Source organism: Myotis brandtii, unplaced genomic scaffold (assembly GCF_000412655.1).
Source record: "Myotis brandtii unplaced genomic scaffold, ASM41265v1 scaffold214, whole genome shotgun sequence".
NCBI classification, from domain to species: domain Eukaryota; kingdom Metazoa; phylum Chordata; class Mammalia; order Chiroptera; family Vespertilionidae; genus Myotis; species Myotis brandtii.
The window spans coordinates 430,809-436,817 of NW_005357999.1; positions in this window are offsets into that span (position 1 = coordinate 430,809).

Sequence of the window (6,009 nt, forward strand, 5' to 3'; positions counted from 1 at the left end):
AAGTCTCCAATGGGGATCCATCACACGGCCACTGCCTCCAGAGATCACCTTGCAAATGCCAACATCTGGTGAGGGTCCTATTTTTCATGGCTCCCAAAACTGTTGACCCGTTTTTATGCAGTACCCATGATGCTGTTTTCAATTCATAATTGTGGAAAAGGATTCTTTCTCCCATATAATATCACAGTGTGTTACTTGGGAACCAAAGGAGTGCTCCCTCTGCACAGAGTCCTTTATATAAAGGTTTCTTTCGTTTCTGCCTGTGGCTGTTTTCTCCACAGATATAGACCCAAGTTCTTCTGACAGGTGGAGGGTGCAGCTTTGCCCATCTTGATTCCCCTAGGCACCTGTTCTTCCTTTAGGAAAGCAACAAAAAGAAACTTCTAGCAATTTGATTCCCAGAGGCCAGTACATGCATTTATCAGATTGCTTCCTGGTAGATCTAAGTCACAACTGAAGCTAGAGAAAAGCACCTGGCCTCACCCTTGCCACACCTGGGTTTAATCTACATTTTCCTCATTTTTGATCGCCTGAAAGGTATCTGTTTTATTTTACAGTGATTCCTTTTCCATACAATTTAATTTCAGTGCTTAATCCATGTACTTCCAATTCTGGGCTTACTACGTACTTTGAAAATCAATTTTCATGATGACTAAAGGATCTAGTCAGAATTGTAACTGGGGGCTTGTTCGATATAAAATGGATTTAAGATTGCATTTCCTGTTTTGTGAAATGTTTACAGTGCAAAGATAAAAGCTGTGTGTGATTGCCCTACAATGTCCGGTTGCAGGAGTAAGCTGGGCTAGCCCCGGGTACCGGGGTGCGAACTGGCTCTCTTAGGAAAAGAAATGCATGCTTATCTCACTTCTTTGTACCTGCTGACATTGGACTTGCTAGGGCCTTGATGGGGCCATCTAGCATTTTCTGTTTACTCATCTTTCAAGGAGTCGCCGGGCTACCCTACCTACTAGGCAGTGTTGAGCTTGGAGAAAACTCTTGAGTCCTCTGCTTTCCTATAGTGGCTACTAAATGAATGATTCGGTAAGTCCAATTAGCTAGAGTTTTCAATGTAATTCATATCTTATTACCCCAAGTCCAAAAAAAAGGGGACTACATTTGCTTGCTCCGTGTTTCAATCTGTAACTTTATGACAGCATGGGCCCGTCTATGATCCTATGGAGACTAGTAAAAAGTCACTATTTTGAGACCATAAGGGTTAGTTGATTTCCGAATTGTAAACCCCATAATTGGCATAATAATAGCTACTAAATGTATTATGGCATACCATATCAAGGTATTTCGTGTAGTTGGCAACTTAATCATGTTTAGGATATGATTACTCAAATGAAAAATTAGCTTTATCTTTAAAAATATCCTATTTAACAACAATTTTACTTAGAATCTTTGAGGGATAAATAAATTGACCATGAAACACAAACATTTGTTCCTGAGATCAATGGTGAGAAGGCTCCCTGGTTCCATTTAGAAGGGTTTGATGATTGTCTTCAAAGTGCTTGGAAGCTCTAGCACAATAAACACTTTGAAGCCCAGTGCTTTGTCATCCTCCTGCCTTAGGCCTGCTGTTTCTGGCATAGATTAGCACTGTTCAGTTTTCTTTTCTTCTTTCTTTCACAATAGAAGAGTTTCCCCATAATGAATGCCTTTATCCCATGTGAGTACTAAGCTTTCAAATGGCCGAGGCTGTGGTCCTGAACTGTGTTGGGACAACCTCATTAATGAAAGACATATTAGATGGGGTCTTTGTTGCCACATTACAGTATTTGTCTTACAGCATGTCCTCCCACATGACAGTGATGCGGGCACTTCCACCACCATGGCAGCAGGAATCACAGCAACAAACTAACGCTGACCCTGGGTGGCTTTGTCAATGCTCCTTTCTGATCGTGACTGGCCCTTCTCTCAACATTTCCTCTAACTTCTTCCCACCAGAAGTCAGTTTTTTATAAAAATTCATCATTTTTATTTAGTTGGTCTAATATTTTCCAGAACCATTTTCAGATTTTTAACTGCCAAGTTTTTGGCAAGAAAAGTATTTTTCTGTTGTCCCTCCAGTGAATCAAAGTCATGGTGGAACTCCTAGGAGTACAGGCTCTTCTTGAAAGTGGGCATAGTTAAGTGGAGCAGATGGTCTATTTCTAAGAAGTTTTGAAACAGATCTAAGAAGTCTTGAAACAGCTCTAAGAAGTCTTGAAACAGCTCTAAAAGGTCTTGAAACAGCTCTAAGAAGTCTTGAAACAGCTCTTGGTTCTTTGCTGGTGGATAAACAATTTGCCTTTCTTATTTTAATTACTGTAGGCACTAATTAGATGACATTTAAAGCCTGAAAGGGTGTAATGAAGAATTTCTAATGAATTCTGCCTTTTCACGGACCAAGAGAAGACTCAAAATTGTATCAATGCAGAAACATCAGAATTCTTTTAAAGAAGCTGGTACTTGATTTATGCAAGGAGGAATTTTTACACTGCTCTAGTCCTTTTGTTTGGACACATCCCCAGACAAATATTTTCTTGGAAAGGATTAAACCTCTATATGAACTGGATTTAGATTTTCCTTTAAATGATGACATATTCTCTCTATATGTCATATATGTTAGGCATGTAACATATATAACATATACACATTGTATACTATAAATAGATATTCATAAATTTTTCTATACGTGTCCTCAACTGTTTTCTTTGTTATTTTTGCCTTCATTACAATAATATCCATATAAACTTCCTAATAATATTACTCATTTGTGATTCAGTGGAATTTTTACTTAGTCCCTAAAATGCATTCATTTTTAAACTTAGCAGGAAATGACATTACATTTAATTCATGTGCTCATGCAACACACACACACACACACACACACACACACACACAGGGCCCATAAAGTAAAATATTTTGGACAAAAGGTATCTTCTAGCAAAATATAAGAACAGAAAAATAAGACAAGTTAATAAATATAAAGCAAAACTATAACAACTCCATTTTCTTTTCTTTTTTTTTTTAAATCTGGAACTTTTCTACCTAAAACAAATAAAAGGGATTTAGTATAAATTTACATGAATTTGGCATTTCACTTGGAGATAAGTACAAGTGAACTATCTGGTGAGTATAAACTGTTTGTGTTAAAAAGTTAGCAGTATGTTCAACACTCAACTCCTCTCTCCCCTCCTTTTCTTCTCAGTAGAAAAGAAGATTATCACAAAATGCAAGCATGAAACAGCATAAAAAAAATTAACTTTAGAATTGAATATAGATCTGACTTAGAATCCTAGTTCCAATTAATGTTACTTCATGCCTCAGATACATCAGTAAAAGCAGGGATAACAATATCTACTGTTCAGGGAAGTTAAAACGATGATATATGAAAAAAGAAAAAACTGGGCACATGCTTGGTTCATCTGAGCATTTATAAATTTAGTCTCTCAGTAAAAACCTTTGGGAAAGGCACAAATTCTAGAGAAAAACCTATAGAAGAAAAAGCCAATCAATTCAATATTGGCTGTACTTCTGTGATTTCAAATTGGTCCTATTAGTCCCAGTACTTTTTTCCCTGTGCATCTAGTTCTCTAGCTTTAGTTGCTCTGTTGTATAATTCCAGATTTCTAGCCAGAAAGGAAATGAGGAAGAAATAAGAGAAGGGAGGAAGAAGGAGGGAGAAAGAGGAGGCGAAAAGAGAGTGGGAGGGAGGGAGGGTGAAAGTCTCTATTTCATGTTACTTGCCACTACAGTTTGAGAAATGGGAAATTAACAAAATGAATATAAATATTGCTGGTCAAGCATCTGAGCCCATTACAAATCTCTGCATAGCAATATGTTTTCTTTTTCTATATGAGCTCTCATTCTAGCTTTTGTCCTTTCTCTCCCACTCAATCTGTTTCTCATACTCTTTCCATATAATTACAGTAGAAACAAAATTATAACCCAGAAGAGGATGTAGCAATATGTGTGCAAAGTTGATCTTGGAAAACCAATAAGACATAAAATAAAAAATAAATCCCAAACAGGTCTTTTTATTTAACATAAGGCCAAAGAAGCTATCAGGCGTTGCTGAATACTGTCCACTAACTGTACAAAATATTGACTGCATGCCTTGCAAACACCAAAATATCCGCTGGAATGCCATAGAAATAAATAACTTCTGCTATAAACACATGAAAACATATCAAACTGTTATCTCTTTAAACATATTGTAAATAAAAAATTACCAGTACTTCTACACAATAAATATTAAGAAACCATTGACATAGTTGAAATGCACTCATATAAATTAACAACTTTAATTACATTAGCCAAACAGACATTGGTTAAAGAACTGCATGTAGTATGTCAAAAAAATAAACAAAATAAAAACAAACAAACAAACAACATCAACCACAGAACATAAAAACTTTTAAAACAAAACAGGCTTCAGGTTATCTTGGCTTTCATGATTATATTTTTCTTTTAAAGAAAAATATCAACCCATTGTCAATGCACTGTTTTTTCAAAACATTTAAATAGAGGGTAAAACCCATTGGAAATAATACAGAAGAAATGATTCACTCTATGCATAAAAATAAATAATATAGCTGAGACATGTGGTTTGTTTCTGTTCTTGAAGATGTGAACAGCTTCTAAGCATTCATTTTCTCTGACCCCATACAACAGCTTCTCAGTGACAAAGGGTTTAATTTAAACACATACAATGTCCACCCCCAAACCTTCTGCCCACATCTACAAGTTTCATTTATTGTGTAGGTTTTCAGGGTGACTAAGTTTTTCTTTACATTGCAAAGGGGAGTTGCCAAAAGGCCCACAGGAAATATTTTTTTTTTCAAGTGAACATGATAATTTGAAACTAAGCTCAGTACAACTGAGGCATTTTAGTTCTCATTTTTTTAGAGTCACCTCAAGGTCCAGTCCCATGGGGGTGAAATAAAAATTCCCTTGCTCTACATAAGAGGAGAATGCAGGCACTCTCCTTGAAAACAGAGTGTGGAATCAATCTTAAATAAATAAGAAATTGATTGGTCTTCAGGGACAAGAAAATTCCAACTCAGTGTGCTGAAACTTGTCTTACTTTTTAGCAAAAGAGCAAAAGTTTCAATGCAATGTACAAAATAGTTACCATTCTTCAAAGATATTTGGTGACAAATGCTTTTCAGAGCTTTTAAAGTTGGTGTGGGTAGATTTTTAAGAGCCTAGAAATTAGCTCTAGAGAAAGAATGGAGAGATGCTAAGATTAGATCAAGGAAAACATACTATGAAAAACCCAATACGGTAGAATTTAAAAGCTTTTTCTTTTGGTCTCATGCTGCTACATGAAAAGTATGGTTGTTCACAAGGCTGCATATCTTCCAAGATTATTAAAGGTATTAGCAATTTCTATTTCTATTTCAAGGCCATTTAAATTTAATGAAATAGGTTAAAGTTTAAAAGTGTGTGATAACCTAATTAATTTAAAATAAATCATCCCATTAAAATATTCTCATATGGAATTTCATTTTGCTCTGCTTATAATTACTGTGGCCACCAAGCAAAACTCCCTCTCACCCCCAATAGGTTGAGGACTTAAAGGGCTTAAAAACATGGCATATATATTCAATATGGCATGTATGTCAACTGTTTTTGTAACCTCTTGCTTTATCCATGGCCTTGGTCATCTTTGCTATTGCATAATGAACTAGCACTTGGTTCCCCACTCTCCCACTCTATTTTTGGTCCAGTACCAAATAAGAGGCAGTTCAAAAGGCCCTCAACATTCAACTTTTTTTATGAAAATTTGTAAAATATGAACATCGACACCTACTCCTCTCCTTAAAACTTTCCTCACCTCACCCACTTCCCCACCTGACTGATTTCCTGTTGAGTGGTTAAGAGGGAGGAAGTAAGCACCAATTGTGCATGCTCTCCCTCTCATAACTAGAATCCACTCTTGTGCAGTACATGCTGTTTCCTGCAAAAGAAATCGTAAATGTCTACAGTGTAGTAAGTATATCTGCCAGGTAATGGCAT